Source organism: Trachemys scripta, chromosome 4, assembly GCF_013100865.1.
Source record: "Trachemys scripta elegans isolate TJP31775 chromosome 4, CAS_Tse_1.0, whole genome shotgun sequence".
Classification (NCBI taxonomy): domain Eukaryota; kingdom Metazoa; phylum Chordata; order Testudines; family Emydidae; genus Trachemys; species Trachemys scripta.
In genome coordinates, this window is record NC_048301.1 from 81,220,506 (window position 1) to 81,238,449 (window position 17,944).

Below are 17,944 nucleotides of genomic sequence, written 5' to 3' on the forward strand. Positions count from 1 at the left end.
AAAAGGCACCTCAGGTTAGAGAACTGAGGGAACATGGCTGTTCAACAGTCCCGATTGTACCATGGGTAATGTCACAGCCTCTACTACTGACTTTTACAAAATTAGGCCTATTTCTGAAGTGGATGATAAGTCTTGTTGAATTTCAGAGGACTTACTTTGCTGCATTTTGTTTGCTGAAAAGTTGACAATGTCAACGATGATTTGCTTGATATTTTTAAAACCATATTTTAGCTACTTGTATTCAGAAAAGGGGGGTCTCCCAGACAGGGGCCCAGGCCAAGATCCTCTTGCAGGCTACTATTTTGGACTCGTCTAGGCTGATCTCCCAGGCTAGCTTCCTCTTCCTGGCTGAGTCTATGTAACAGTAAAGAGTTGAGGAGGGAGGGCAGGCAGGCAGTGCAGGTCCATAGCCCAAGCCCAGGGGAGATTGCTTGGAAAAGGAAAGGATCCACGCACAGCATCCCTCTGCACATGGAGAGACTATATTATCTTTTCAGGAATAATATAAACTACTTTTTGGAGTAGGAGCAGTCTTAAATATAAATATGTCCCTGGCCAGGCAGCTTGGGGATCTGGCCTGGCTGGGAGCAGCTCCCTCTCACCTACCTTCTTTGGCTCCTGGTTGCTGAGGGGGGATATGGAGGGGGATTGGGGGGAGGGACTGGGAGCATGCAGAAAAGTGAGAGAAAGTGTATGTGACTGTCTTTGAATTGCAGCCACGTGGCCTTCAGGGATATTCCCCCAAGCAAGCAGGGACACAGGATAGTCATTGGTATGAATGGCACTTCCATTGGTGTGTGTCCTGTAGGCTGTGCATTTCAGCAGCAATTGCTCTGCTCTTTGAGGTAAGGAACTACCTGCTTGTATTTACTAATCACTCCCATACCACAATAAGGGAAGAAACCATCTCTGCTGTTGTTCTTCTCTGGTCAGGTGGGGTAGTGGATGGGATAGTAGGATATATTTTGAGGGGGCACCCGCTACCCCCTGACACCGTTTGGTGTCATCCCTGGTAGCTAGACTAGCTCTCCCTACCCTTGCATCTCCTTAGATATCACTGGTGATATTACTGTGCCATGGAGAAGGGCCAAATTGTTGATGTTATTTATATTGACCTTTCCAAGGCATTTGATAGCTTATTCATCTCCTTAAAAAAACTGAATCATGATGATCTTGGCAAAGTTTCATCAGTCTATTTTAACTTCCTATTTCTTGGCACTGTGTCGACTATAAATTGTCATGGCTGCAAGTGAGTTTAAATTCTGGGGGATTGAGAGGAACGAGTCAGTCCTTTAATGGTTAGATGCTAAACCCACTGTCATTTAGCGAAATGGTGCAGTGGATGATATAACTCACAAGCCCCAACTTTTCTCCCTCCAAAACATCCAGAGTTGCTTTATTGGTAATAATTTAATTCTTTAGAGTAAAAATAAAATTCTGGTCACCCTGCTGTTATGTTCTATGTTGAGAGTGAGGAATTGTGAACTGCAGTATACTACCTTGAATTATAATCTTGATGGATTTCTTAAATTAGCCAGGGTCAGACTGGGGTCTTTGCTTTCCAAGAAAACATCAAGGTGCTACAGGGAACAATGCTAAATATGCAAAATATCAGTAAATAAAGTATGAAATTAAGGTTGGCACTTAGTTCTAGAAAGGGAAGGTAAAAAAATAAATATAATAAACCAGTGTCTGATTTTATTTTACATTGGTCTAAATCAAGGGTTTCAAACTTAATTTACCTTAGGGCAGGTGCCAGTCCTCAAATCCTCCCAGCGGGCCAGTAATGTCACTGAAGCTGGTGTTCGGAAAAGAAAATGTTTATATTGTATTTTTTATTTTGAATTTCTTAAAAATAATAAAACTGTCATACAACTATATACAATTCTTCGCCTGCTAGAGAGCTTTTAGTGTTTACCAGACACCTTGCAACACTTCAATTCTGTCAGTTTGTTGATGTTTGGCCTCAGTGACTGAGCAGTTGAAACCTTCAGGATTGCAGGAAGGTGTGCATCAGATAGTTGTGTTTGGTATTTAGACTTATTTATAGTCATTGTGGGGGGGAAAAAGTGATGCTGCCTCCGTGGCTGACTCTGCCTGGCAACTAATGATGCTGACTCTGCCAGACGACTAGTGATGATATCTCTGGCCCTCTCCCTCAGCCAATGGGAGCTGCCGGGGGCAGTGCCTGCTGCAGACATTGCCGGCAACGTGGCTGCATGCGTCCCTCCTCCGTGGGCCGCAGTCGGGAGGTTCTCAGGCTGCAGATGACCCGCGGGCCAGGACTTTGAGACCTATACAATTTCATGGATCTCCAAACAGCTGATAATTTGACAAGAGTTCCCATTTAAATCCTAGCAGTTAGCTAAGTTTTATGTAACCATCATAGGGACTGGAAGGGACCTTGAGAGATCATCTAGTCCAGTCCCCTGCACTCATAGCAGAATTAAGTATTATCTAGACCATCCCTGACAGGTGTTTGTCTAACCTGCTCTTAAAAATCTCCAATGATGGAAATTCCATGACCTCCCTAGGCAATTTAGTCCAGTACTTAACCACCCTGACAGTTAAGAAGTTTTTCCTAATGTCCAACCTAAACCTCCCTTGCTGCAATTTAAGCCCATTGCTGCTTGTCCTATCCTCAGAAGTTAAAAATAACAATTCTTCTCCCTCCTCCTTGTAACAACTTTTTACATACCTGAGAACTGCTATCATGTCCCCTCTGTCTTCTCTTTACCAGACTAAACAAACCCAATATTTTCAATCTTCCCTCATAGTCAGTAAAAGCGCCGCAACGGGTGGTGTTTTTTTTTTTTTTTTTTTAATGCTCCTCCTGTTCCCTCCACCTGGCTACGCCAAACCACTGCTCATAGGTCATGTTTTCTAGGCCTTTAATCACTTTTGTTGCTCTTCTCTGGACTTTCTCCAATTTGTCCACATCTTTCCTGAAATGTGGCGCCCAGAACTGGACATAATACTCCAGTTAAGGCCTAATCAGCACATAGTAGAGTGGAAGAGTTACTTCTCTTGTCTTGCCTACAACACTCCTGCTAATACATCCCAGAATGATGTTCACTTTTTTCTTTTCCCCAACAATGTTGACTCATATTTAGCTTGTGGTCCACTCTGACCCTCAGAACCCTTTCTGCAGTACTCCTTCCTAGGCAGTCATTTCACATTTTGTATGTGTGCACCTGATTCTTCCTTTCTAAATGGAGTACTTTGCATTTGCCCTTATTGAGTTTCATCCTATTTACTTCAGATCATTTCTCCAGTTTATCCAGATCATTTTGAATTTTAATTCCTGTCCTCCAAAGCACTTGCAACCCCTCCCAGCTTGGTATCGTCTGCAAACTTTATAAGTGTACTCTCTATGCCATTATCTAAATAATTGATGAAGCTATTGAACAGAACCGGATCCAGAACTGATGCCTGTGGGACCCCACTTGTTATGCCCCTCCAGCATGACTGTGAACCACTGATAACTACTCTTTGGGAATGGTTTTCTAACCAGTTTTGCACCCACTTTATAGAAGCTCCATCTAGGTTGCATTTCCCTACTTTATGAGAAGGTCATGCGAGACAGGATCAAAAGCTTTACTAAAGTCAAGATATACCATGTCTACCGCTTCCCCCATATCAACAAGGCTTATTACCCTGTTGGTTTGACACAATTCGTTCTTGACAAATCCATGCTGACTGGTACTTATCACCTCATTAACTTCTAGATGTTTGCCAATTGATTGCTTAATTATTTGCTCCATTATCTTTCCAGGTACAGAACTTAAGCTGACTGGTTTGTAATTCCCTGGGTTGTACTAATTTCCCATTTTATAGACTGGCACTATATTTGCCCTTTTCTAATCTTCTGGAATCTTTCCCCTTTTCCATGACTTTTCAAAGATAATTGCTAATGACTCAGTCAGCTGCTTGAATATTCTAGGATGCATTTCATCAGACCCTGGTGGCTTAGAGACCTCTAATTTGTCTAAGTAATTTTTAACTTGTTCTTTCCCTATTTTAGCCTCTGATCCTACCACATTTTCACTGGCATTCACTATGTTAGATGTCCATTCGCTACTAACAGTTTTGGTCAAAACTGAAACAAAAACGTTATCTAGCACTTCTGCCATTTCCACATTTTCTGTTATTGTCTCCCCCTCCCCCTCATTGAGTAACAGATCTACCCTGTCCTTGGTCTTCCTCTTGCTTCTAATGTATTTGTAGAAGGTTTTCTTGTTACCCTTTATGTCTCTAGCTAGTTTGATCTTGTTTTGTGCCTTAGCCTTTCTAATTTTGTCCCTATGTACTTGTTGTTTGTTCATATTAATCCTTTGTAATTTGACCTAGTTTCCACTTTTTGTAGGATAATTTTTATTTTTTTTTTAAGATCATTGAAGATCTCCTGGTTAAGCCAGGGTGGCCTCTTGCCATACTTCCTATCTCTCCTGCACACTGGGATAGTTTGCTCTTGTGCCCTTAATAATGTCTCTTTGAAAAACTGCCAACTGTCTTCAGTTGGTTTTCTCCATAGATTTGCTTCCCTTGGAATTTTACCTACCAGCTCCCTGAGTTTGCTAAAGTCTGCCTTCTTGAAATCCATTGTCTTTATTGCACTGTTCTCCCTCCTACCATTCCTTAGAATAATGAACTGTACCATTTCATGATCACTTTCACCCAAGCTGCCTTCCACTTTCAACTTCTCAACCAGTTCCTCCCTATTTGTCAAAATCAAATCTAGGACAGGCTTTCTCCTTGTGAGTTCCACCCCAATCAAATTATAACAGGATACTTGGTAATGGTGTTTAATATAGTTTCGTTTGTCTGCCATTTTGGTTTGTTAAGGACAAGTAATCCGCCATGTTAGACAGCCTTCTTGTTCCCTTAGAAGAGAAAAGGTGAGAAATCTAGTGGCTTCTTGCTAGTCAACGGGACGGATTATATGGCCTAGGAAAAAGTAGGAAAGGGTTCTTCCTCTGCTCTTACCTTGGAGAGAAAGGAAGAGGTTCTCTCCAGAGCTGTTGCTTGGGAAGAGATCCAAAACCAGTTATCTGCATAGATAGCTCAACTCTAATTGTGTGGGAAAGGATCTAGTTTATTGTTGGGGTTTATTGTTTTTAAGGGAAGCATACCTCCTACCTTGAGTGGCTAGGACTTTTACTCACTGACAGGACGTTGCAAAAGGGGTTAGGGTGGGAAGTTCGTTAGGCCTCTTACCTGCTTCCTCATCGTCATTCTCCAGTATGGTAGTCCTGTCCTGTTCCAGCCGTGATCGTGATCTGGTGAGTCATTCATCGAATCCTGGTCTCAGCAGCAGCACCTGGACATGATATAGAACAGCCATCATTTACCCTTTTGTAATCTGTGTGAAAGAGTGCAGGGTTATAAAATTTGTTCAGTATTATTAATCCTCCCTCCCCATTCCCTTCTTGTCTATCCTATTCCTAATTTCCTAATTAATAAAGAATCGATTGTTTAAACTGTGGTCTCTGTGATTAGTTCAGATAAACTCTGATAGATTGGGAGACTTCTGTTAGCTCCCCGCAGTCTTCTGGAAGTAGGATCCTGAAATAATAAAGACTAACAAACTAACACCCTAGTAGCTTTTTCCACTTTCTAAAATAAAAAATTGTCTCCAATACATTCCAAGAACTTGTTGGATAATCTGTGCCCCGCTGTGTTCTTTTCCCAACAGATGTCTGAGTAGTTGAAGTCCCCCAACACCACCAAGTCCTGTGCTTTGGATGATTTTGTTAGTTGTTTAAAAAAAGCCTCATCCACTTCTTCCTGGTTAGGTGGACTGTAGTAGACCCCTACCATGACATCACCCTTGTTTTTATTCCTTTTATTCTTAGCAAGAGATTTTCAACATGTCTGTTTCCATCTCAACCTCAGTCCAAGTGTATACACTTTTAATATATAGGGAAACATCTACTCCCTTTTTCCTCTGCCTGTCCTTCCTGAGGAAGCTGTAACCTGGTATACCAATTATGCATATAATCCCACCAAGTCTCTGTGATGACAACTATGTCATAATTATGTTTATTTACTAACATTTTGAATTCTTCCTGCTTATTCCTCATACTTCTCGCATTAGTATACAGACATCTAAGATACTGATTTGATTCCCCCACTCTTCCCTTGTCTCTCCTTTATCCCTGCTATAACAGCCCATGCTCCTACTCCTCCCACCCCCCTATTCCAACCCTTCTCCCAGGTCTCCATGTTTTTGATTTACCTGTGGGCTTTGTCCTTCTTCCTGGAACAGCATCCCATGGTCAAGGAAACCAAAGTCCTCTGGGCGACACCATCTTCGCAGCCAGGCATTCACCTCCAGGATGTAACTGTCTCTGCCTGGGCCCCTATCCTTGACCAGAAGGATTGAAGAGAACACCACCTACTCTCCCAACTCCTTCACCCTTACTCCCAGAGCCCTGTAGTCACTTCTGATCAGCTGAGGGTCATACCTTGCAGTATCATTAATGCCCACATGAATGAGAAACATGGGGTAGTAGTCAGAGGGCTGAATGATCCTTGACAATCCCTCCATAACATCTCAGATACGGGCCCCTGGCAGACAGAATACCTCCTGGGATGTCATATCAGGGCAAACGATGGGTGCCTCTGTTCCCATCAGAAAAGTCACCAACCACCACTACCCTATGTTTCCTCCTGGGAGTGGTGGCTGCAATCCTCCCAGCCTTATGAGTATGTGGCTTCTCCTCCTCCACCTTTGGGGGTTATTCCTCAACATTCATTGCCAGGGCAACATATTGGGTTTTCAGTCACCATGGTGGGTGGGTTGGGAGTATGGGTGGAAAACTGCCTGCTGCCAGAAGTAACCATCAGCCAGTGTCCTCCCTGTGACAGAGCCATATATTCTTCCCACGGTGGTGTGACAGCAATCCTCTGTAGCTAGATAGTTTCCTCGGCCTTGGATGTCTCCATGTGAATACTCTCAAGGAATTCCTTGTGGGCGTGAATGCTCCTCAGCCTAGCCACCTCCTCCTGTAGCTCTCCCACCCGCTTCCTGAGAGATTCCACCAGCAGGCACCTTTCACATTGGATGGTTTCCCCGAGCCTGGCTTTCTGAGAGTGGGAAATTCAGGCCACACTCTCTGCAAATCCACACCAGGATCTGGGTAGAGGCAGCCATGGTTAGGTTGTCTGTCTGGATACAGGCACAGGTGGAGGAGACAGGAGCAGTGTAGGCACTGGCAATATGCCCCTTCCTAACAATAGTGATTATGTTATGTCTTCCTCCCACAAACTCCCTCTCAAACTCCCCTGTTTGCGGTCCCTTGATCACTTAGCCTCTGGCTTTTAAAGTCTTCTCTCCTAGGTCATCCCTACCCCCTTGTTAATCACACTGGGAGGGTGATCACAAGGCTGATTGAGGCTGATCAAAGATGATCAAGGATGATCCAGGGAACAAAGGCTCAGACAGTCCCCAGACACACAATCCCAACTGTAACTGAAATAACTAAAATAACCTGAAAGAGAGAGAGAAACACAAAGAGCCAAACAAACTCACTCACCCCGAGGTTAGTATTCGCACCTTGTTCATTCAGCAGGGGGATCTCCTTCTCCCCCTCTCAAACTTCCCTATTTGCGGTCCCCGGTTCGCTAGCTCATATACTGAGTGTAATCCTTAGACTTCAATAAAACACATTTCCATAATGCAAAGTCTCTAATAGTGCAGGTATAAAGCTGCTGCAATTCACTAAGAAAAGTCCTGGCTAGTTTGTTGAATTATTTTTACTATAAGCATCTTCATACTTTTCCAGGTAAAAGCAAAGCAACACAATTCATCATAGCAAAACAAGAATATCAATTTCTCCAATCCTCCCAAGTAATGGCAGTATTAAACTTGTAACATGAAAGAAATTGATGTGGTAAAGTTGCAGGAAATGCACAGGAAACTTGTTTTGAAATGTCCCAGCAAGGGTCTCTGTTTACATAAATTCAAGCAATTCTTTGGAAACCCTGGCCAAAATGAGGCATCTGAATATGCAGACAGTGTATTTCAGTACTTTGACAGAAATGGGATGAATTTCTCTTACAATGAACATTCTGTTTGGAATTATGTATGGAGTTTAAATACCATAGCAACGGGTGCCTTAGAAATACCTAGCGAGACAAGGTGGATGATGTAATATCTTTTATTGGAACAGTATCTGTTGGTGAAAGAGACAAGCTTTCAAGATGAAGAAGAGCTTTGTGTAAGACTGAAAGCTTGTCTCTGAGGCCTGGTCTACACTGGGGGTAGGGGGGATTGATCTAAGATATGCAACTTCAGCTACGAGAATAGCGTAGCTGAAGTCGACGTATCTTAGATCGAATTAAAATCACTTACTTCACATCCTCACAGCACGAGATTGATGGCCGCCGCTCCCCCGTCGACTTTGCTTCCGCCTCTTTCCAAGCTGGAGTTCAGCAGTCGACAGGAGAGTGATCGGGGATCGATTTATCGTGTCTGCACTACACGCGATAAATCGATCCCCGATAGATAGATAGATCGCTACCCTCTGGGCGGGTAGTGTAGATGTACCCTTAGTCTTTCACCAACAGAAGTTGGTTCAGTAAAAGATTTTACATCACCCACCTTGTCTCTCTGATACCCTGGGATTGACATGGCTACAGCAACACTGCATATATAAAATTCATAGATTAGAATACATGGATATGAAAGAGCCTTGCTGCATTACCTGGAAGCTGTTCTACTAAATATTTTAAAAGGTTTCACAACAGGAATAGCAGAAATATGTTTTTCTTTGTTTCTTTTCAGGATAATATAATCAACATTTTGGAATAGGTTGCAGTCTTAACTATACCATTAAGGGACTAGTTTGAGCATAAATGGAAGTGGTCATTCAAAGTATATGACACAGTGGAATGGCTATCTTCATAAGGAAGAAATAAGGAAAATTATAGAAGTAAGAATCAGTCGGAAACAGAAGAATCACTGTAAGCATTTTTGATGGAAAGTGAATAAGTAATTTCCATTTAAAAAAATCCTATCCTAAAGACCAGGTTGTAGTTTATTGCTGTATAATGCTCTCAAGTCTTCTCTCCAAAACTTTTAGCCTCCATTTTTATATATTAAGGAATCATATTTAGAGCAATGTCTTGTACTCCTTTACAGTTAGGACTGGTTGAATTTTTTTTTAACTGAAAATGGGGTTTCATCAAAAAACATTTTTTAATAATAAATTAATGGTTTTTGAAAAAAAAATCTTATTGAAAATTAGGAAGACTTGTTTTGAAATAGTGGGAAAAGTCCTACTTTTCTCAATTTTAACTTGTCTCCCCTTTTTCCAAAGGACACTGAGATTAAAATAAAGTTAGAGAAAATGAGAGGGAAAAACCCATACTCATCTTTCTACCTTTTCCTACTTGAAAAAGTTGGGGGTGAGAAGGAAAAAAGAAGTGAGAGAAAATGGAGGAAAAGCCCTGTCCTTAAAAAAACCAAAAAACCACCCAACCAAAAACTCCCCCTTTTCCACTGGCAGTGGGAAAAGTTTAAATAAACCTTAAAAATATGAAAGAATTGGAACACTTTCTCGCTTTCTCAATCTTTTTTTTTTCTTTTCACTTTTCTAATGCAAAAGTTTAAAAAGAGAGAGAAATGGAGAGAAATGGAAAAAAGAGCAGTTTTGAAAAAATGAAATGTTAGGTTTTTAATTTTTTTTTTGCAATGATAAACAAACTGACCAGCTCTACTTAAGCTCCATTCTGTTGCATTGATGCAAATGAAAGCAGAATTTGGCCCATGCTTCTTAAATTGGAAGAACAGATAATCAGTTCTGAATTTGTGCCATGTTTCTCATGAGCTGTCTGGAATTCTTCAAAGCTAATTGACATACAAGCAAAGGCATGATCCTGAAAGGACCTGCATCTCCAGTTGTCCCTTTATAGTTGTAGGCCTAATCCTACAGTTGTTGTGTATTCAAAACTCCACTGAAGTTAATAGAGCATTTCCTATTTCAGTGCTCTTCAACATTTCAACTGCTTGCTACGTTACCACTATTTGGGATAGACATGTATAGCCCCCATCACTGTGATATATGAGCGCTTCAGAATCTTTGAATGCATTTATCCTCACAATAGTTTTGTGAAGTATGTACAGAAGTGCTTTTATCCCCCATTTTTAGATAGAACTGAGACACAGTATTAAATTAATGGAGATATCCTATCTCCTAGAACTGGAAGGTACCTTGAAAGTTCATCAAGTCCAGCCCCCTGCCTTCACTAGGCAGGACCAAGTACTGATTTTGCCCCAAATCCCGAAGTGGCTCCCTTAAGGATTGAACTCACAATGCTGGGTTTAGCAGGCCAATGCTCAAACCACTGAGCTATCCCTCCCCCCCATCATAGGCTGCTGTACAGAAGTTATTTCTTTTGCTAATTTATGGAGGTTAATTATATAAACCAAGGTCAGGTAATACACTCTGTACTTTGTTTCCTGAAACACATCCTGATGTGCATTGTATTCATCCTGTATTAGACCTCAGGAAATTCACTGAGCTCCTTTAAAAAGAGCCAGTTGTTTGAGTTCTAGTAGGTGCAGCTGCAATATATTGTCCTTCCCACGCTCATTCTAAAGGCATTAATCACCGTCATAAATACTTTAAAAAAATAGCAGATCAGTCTTCTTGTCAAAGTATTTACAATGTCAGACAAAGATGGACAACAGCTATGGATATCCAGCTTTTAACCACAATGAAGTGTATTTCAACTAATGGATGAAAATGGAGATGGCACATATATATATATTTTTTCCCTCTGGGGATCTCCCAAGGCGTAGTAACACAGCTTCATGCATGTACAGACACACACACACATATGTGTTGTGTTGTCCCTGGAGTAATATGCTCTATTGATAATATACAGTAATGTGGGATTTTAGACAGTCAACTGAAATTTTGGGGCAGTTTGACCAGTCTTGTTTGGTCTGAAAAGATGGTACAACTTGCATGTTGCCCCAGAAGCTACTACACTAAACCAGCATTGAACAGGGCAACGAGAAGATTATAGATTACAGCATTTCAGATAAATTATTTTAGAAGTTAAGGGGACAATGCAGACAAATATTTGTCATGGTTATTCCTTATACATTTGTAACAACAACAAAAAGCTCATATAGACCAGTGTTTGTTAAATGTATAACACTGGCATAACTTGATTGCACGTGATTTTTTTTAAACATAGCAACAATATCTGCTTCTCACTTTCAACATAGAAAAGTATTTTATGGCTAGAATACAGGCTGTGGAGCCAGGGCTCTCAGGATTCAGCCCTAATTCTATTTTACTACATGCCTCAGACAGTTGCTCTTTCCACTGCAGTCTCTTTCCACTTTGCCTTTACACTCATTTTACGCACCCCCATCCCTCAAACACTTATGTAGGTGTAGTTATGTAGTAACTTTACTACCATGAATAGTCCCATTGACTTCAGTGGGACTACTCACAATAGTAAAATTAAGTATTCGCAAAAGTATGTGAAGGATGAGGGCTAAGATACCAAACTGCTTCAAGCTGCACTACTTTACCCCTTATATCTGTTTCCCAGCCTACTTACACTTGGAGCCAAATTTTGCTCTCTGTTATGCTGGCATCAGTCCAAAGTGACTCCACTGGCCATTGTAAATGGAAGCAGAATTTAGACTCAATGTGCAATTTCACTATCATTTTCACCATTGCAGCATTTGGCCTAAAAGCTTATGCTTAAAGCTTATGCTCGGTCTGAATTTGCATGCAAAATGCAGAACATTGAGCAGCAACCTGAAAATCATGGGATCAGCAAGATTGTTGTGCCCAAGAGGTGGAAAATATTTCTTCTCCCCACCAGGGCCGGCTCCAGGGTTTTAGCCGCCCCAAGCAGCCACAAAAAAAAAAAAAAAAAGGCAGCGATCACCATCTGCGGCAGCAATTCGGCGGAAGGTCCTTCGCTCCCAGCGGGAGTGAGGGACGGTCCGCCGAATTGCCGCCGAATAGCTGGACCTGCCACCCCTGTCCGGAGTGGCCGCCCCAAGCCCCAGCTTGCCAAGCTGGTGCCTGGAGCCGGCCCTGCTCCCCACACAGTGGATGGTTTTCACACCACCACGGGGAATGTGATTTATTAGCTGTAAGACCCTTACTCAGCACAGACTGTGACTGTGCAACTGCTTTTCAATTTACTCAATGGTTTGAAAATTAAACATTAATTATTTAGTGCCATTTAGGTAAGGAAGGCATGTCAGTAGGAAACTTCACCAATAATGCTGCTGCTTTCAGCAATACTATAGACACAGTGGCCTAGTTGTCTACAGTAGACTTTTATAGAAACATTTGCCAGTTGTTTACTATCACTCAAAAGTAGCAATAGCAGGAGTGCTTGTGTAGTCAGGGCACAGGTGTCTATTGCCAGTTTTTACCTAAATGCTGTCTAAATTCACTCTGAGCTTAGGGGGCAAATAAAAAGCAAAAGATTTTAACTGTGCTGCAAAGCACACAGGATTAGTCCTATGGATTTGCTAGAACAACATTCTCTGGGAATTATTTTGGAGAAAGTATATAAAATTATGACACTCAATAAAAACCCAGGGCTTGATCTGATCTTATGCCAGTTTTACACTGATGTAACTCCATTGATTTTGATGGAGTTACTCCTGCTTTACATTAATGTAAGAGCCACATTAGTCCCCAGACTCCAAGGAAAACATCTCTGCATGTAAACATAGTGTTTTAATATAAGGTGTAATTTATATCTCTGCATGGAAGCTTAAATCAATTTGATCAAACTATCAATATGTCAATTTCTTTATTTGTACAAGAAAGTTTTCACTGAATGAAGCACAAACAGATAACTGGGTGCTGAAAATGCTGCAACTAGACAACAGAAGAAAAGTGAGGTGATCTGTGATGCAATTGCAAAAGAACAAAAATAAAAACAAAAGAGATATCAGAACATCAACTCCAGTGTACATATTATATGTGATTTACCTTGTCAAGCCAGAGAGGAAGCCTGTTATAATTTTGCACATTAGGGAACAAATAGTCCTTCCACTGCAGATCTTTTATTCACTCAGAAACAAAGGATGAAACCATTTTCATGTCACGTTGCAGTGTTTGGTACAGTATATAATTTATCAATATGTGGGATTGAAAAGATGGGAGGGAGGCACAAGGTTCCATCCCATTCTCTCCCCTGACCTCAACAAACATGAGAATTGTTGGAGAGTCATGTGTGGGAAAGAGATAATGTCACGTCTTTTTCTTATATTTATTTTTGTTCATTGGTGGCCAGTGTTGGGACATGTTTTTCACCCCCCTTTCATTGCTGAGCGGAAGATCTTCAAAGAGTTCCATACAGAAGTTATTCTATTTACCTACCTACCTGTATTGCCATCATCATTGTAGTATCTGAGCACCTAAATTGAATACAGTCAGGTCTTGGATAATTAAGGGTATCTTTTGGGTAATGTAGTAAAATATAGACATTATGTTTTGAATACCCTCCAATGGTAGCTCTATTTATAAAATTTCTTCATACAGGAAATTGGTATCCAGAATTCTTAATAGGAAGTTGAATATGTCTGTTTGGAGAACAGTAAAATAAAGCACAATGGATTCTTAAATAGAATATCTGACAGTATGCTTTTTCTTTAGCTTAAATGAAAGATAGAGAAACAATTTTATCTCAATTTCAAAATATACAGGACTTTATCCATTAGTGATCTAAAAAAATCACTCACTTGGAGCCCAACCCTACATTTTTGTGCCTGTAATTCTCCCACTGAAGTTATATATTTAAACAAACTATATGGAAATTATAAATATGCCAGGAAGCCATCAATTATCGCTAACACATCCAAGCTCTTGCTTCACTTTGAATCTTTTTATGTTTCTACATATGTGTTCCCTCCATGTTGATGGCTTGCCATTTTTTTGAATGGTTGGTTTTTCTTATGAAAAAGTATTTACTACATCTGTCTCATTTCCCTTATCCTTTATTTTTCTTCTGCGCCCAAAATTAGTGAAATTCCACCAAACTGTTTCAATTGTAAATTATCCTCCTTGCCCTTCACAATCACAATCACTAGAACACATGCAGTTAGCACCAAATGTAATATAAATTTCAGGAAAAGAAAAGTTAAGGCATAAACCAGGGGAAATCAGAGCAAGTTTTTGAGACCAGATAGATAGAAACCCAAAGGTACTAAGAAATTTCTAGAGGCAGGAAATCCAACTTCAAGGAGCCTTCAGATAATTTTTGTTTATAAAAATCAGTTTTCCAGCAGATGCATATGTCAAAGTATAAATACCATGGAACACTACTGAGCACAGCTGTAGTGAAACTCTATTTATACTCTGTCTCTGGGTGAAAACAAACAAAAAAGGGAGGCAATGTCACAGTAGGGGCCTACAGTAGTTCACTAAATCAGGAGGAAAAGGTGAATTAGGCATTTCTAGCACAAATAATAGAAATATCCAACACACAAGTCCTGGCAATAATGAAGGACTTTAAATACCCAGATATCTGTTGGAAAAGTAGTACAGCAAAACACAAAATCTCCCATAAGTTATTGGAATGTGTTGGGGACAACTTCTTGTTTCAGCTGGTGTAGGAAATAACCAGGAGGAGCCATTTTAGACTTGATTCTGATTAACAGGAAGGAATTAGTTGTAAATCTGAAAGTTGAAGGCAAGTTGGGTGAAAGCATTCATAAAATAATAAACTCCGTGGTTCTAAGGAAAGGAAAGAGTAAGAGCAGCAGAATAAGGACAATGGACTTTAAAAAAGCCGACTTTACCAGACTCAGACAACTAATAGATAAGGTCCCATGGGAGGAAAATCAAACAGGAAAAGGAGTTCAAGGGAGCCAGCAATTTTTCAGACAGATAATATTAAAGGCACAACAGCAAACTATCCCGATTAAAGGAAAGAAAGGAAGAATGATAAGAAGCCAATATGGCTCCTTCAGGACATGACTTGAAAATCAAAAAGAAATCCTAAAAAAGTGGAAACATGGACAAATTGTTAAGGATGAATACAAAAGAATAGGACAAACTTGTAGGGACAAAATCAGAAAGGCTAAGGCACGAAATGAATTACATTTAGCAAGGGACATAAAAGGCAATAAGAGATTCTATAAATTACATTATGACCAAAAGAAAGGAAAGTATAGGTCCACTATTTAGCAGGGAAGGATGATATTAAAAAGCCTGTGGTGTTTAATGCCTATTTTCCTTCAGTCTCCTCTGAAAGAATTAATTGTGACCTGATGCTTAACACAGTTAATATTAACAAGAAGGGGGAAGAAACATAAGCCAGAACAGGGGAAGAATAGGCTAACGAATATTTAGATAAGTTAGATAAATTCAAGTTAGCAGGGCCTGATGATCACCCTAGGGTACTTAAGAAGCTATATGAAACAATCTCTGAACTATTAGCGATTATCTTTGAGAACTCATAGAGTAAGAGTGAGGTCCCAGAGGACTGGAGAAGGGCAAACATAGTTCATATTTTTAAAATGGGGAACAAAGAGGACCTATGGAATTAGAGACCAGTCAACCTAATTTCAATGCCAGGCAAGATACTGGAACAAAATATTAAACAATCAGTTTGTAATCACCTAGAGGTTAGTAGGGTTATAAGGAATACCAAGCAGGTATTTGTGAAGAACAAATAATGCCAAACCAATCTAATTTCACTCTTTGACAAAGTTATTGGTCTAATGGATAAGGGGAAGCAAATAAATATGATTTATCTTGATTTTAGTAAAGCTTTTGACACTGTCCCACATGAATTCTCATAAACAATCTAGGGAAATATGGTCTATATGAAATTACTATAAGGTGGGTGAATAACTGTTTGAAAGACTACTCACCGCTCACTTCAAAAAGTGAGGTTTCTACCCACGAAAGCTTATGCCCAAATAAATCTGTTAGTCTTTAAGGTGCCACCAGACTCCTTATTGTTTTTGTAGATACAGACTAACACGGCTACCCCCTGATACTGTACTCACAGCATAGTTATAAATGATTCACTGTATATAGCGGGATTCTGCAGGGGGTCTTTCCTGGGTCTGGTACTATTCAATATTTTCATTAATAACTCCGATAATGGAGTGGAGAGTATGCTTATAAAATTTGTGGATGACATCAAACTGGGAAGGATTGCAAGCGCTATGGAGGAAGGATTAGAATTCAAAATGACCATGATAAACTGGAGAATTGGTCTGAAATCAACAAGTTGAAATTCAATAACAGCAATTGCAAAATCCTACAATTAGGAAGGAAAAATCTAAAGCACAACTACAAAATGGGGAATAATGGCTAGGGCAGGGGTCGGCAACCTACAGCATGCGTGCCAAAGGTGGCACGCGAGCCGATTTTTGATGACACGCAGCGCAGGCTGAGCTTCTTTACCCACCACCGCTCTGGGGTTCCTGCTGCTGGCCCTTTGCCAGACGGGGTCCCGCTGCTGGTCCCACTCATCGCCCGCTGCCTACCTGGGTGAAGGAACCCCAGGCTGGCAGTGGGCTGAGACCCCGGCTGGCAGGAGCCGACGTCCGAAACCCCAGAGCTGGGGCGGGCTGAGCTGCTCAGTCACTGCTCTGGGGTTCTGGCTGCTAGCCCTTGCCAGACGGGGTCCCCCCCACTGCAGCCCCACTCACCTTGCTTCCGGTTGGGGTTCCAGCGCAGGCCCCCTGCCAGACAGGGTCCAGGCCTCCAGCCCTGCTCAGCCCTACCAGCCGCCAGCTCCACTCACCTCAGCTGCCAATCTGGGGTTCCAGCCGGTTAACAACTGATCACTCAGAAGCCTGTGTGCAGCTTAAAGTACCCAAATAGGTGCCAGACATTGGAAAACTCAGCAAGGAAAAGCAAGGGCAAAGATCACACTAAACTGATAAGATCTGCATTTTAATTTAATTTTAAATAAAGCTTCTGAAACATTTTGAAAACCTTGTTTACTTTACATATAACAGTAGTTTGGTTATATATTATAGACTTATAGAGAGATCTTCTAAAAAACATTAAAATGTATTACCGGCCCGCGAAGCCTTAAATTAAGAGTATATAAATGAAGACTTGGCACACTACTGCTGAAAGGTTGCCGACCTCTAGGCTAGGTGCTTGTACTGCTGAAAAGGATCTGGGAGTTCTAGTGGGTCACAAATTGAATATGAGTCAAAGTGATGCAGTTGAGAAAAAGGCAGATGAGGGTATATTAACAGGACAGCCCTTTGTAAGATAAAGGAGGTAATTGTCCCACTCTATTCAGCACTGGTGAGGCCTGAGCAGAAGTATTGTATTCACTTTTGGGCACCACACTTTAGGAAAGCTGTGGACAAATTGGAGAGAGTGAGAGGAGAGCAACAAAAACGATAAAAGGGTTAGAAAACCTGATAGGAGAAAAGGTTAAAAAAACTGGGTAAATTTAGTTCTGAGAAAAGAAAACTGAGGGGGAACCTGATAAAAGTCTTCAAATATGTTAAGGGCTGTTGTAAGGAGGACTGTGATCAATTGTTCTCCCTTCTACTGGAGGTAGGACAAGAAGTAATCAGCTTAATCTGTAGCAGGGAAGATTTAAGTTAGATATTAGGAAAAAATCTCTAACTACACCTCTACCCTGATATAACACTGTCCTCGGGAGCCAAAAAATCTTACCGTGTTATAGGTGAAACCGCGTTATATCGAACTTGCTTTGATCCGCTGGAGTGCGCAGCCCCACCCTCCCGGAGCGCTGCTTTACTGCGTTATATCTGAACTCGTGTTATATCGGGTCGCATTATATCGGGGTAGAGGTGTATAATAGGGTTACCATATTTAACAAATAAAAAAAGAGGACCCTCCACGGGGCCCTGGCCCTGCCCATTTCCCAACCCCAGCCCCGCCCCAACTCCACCCCTTCCCCGCCCTAACTCCGCCCCCTCCTCCCTCCCACTCCCAGCCAC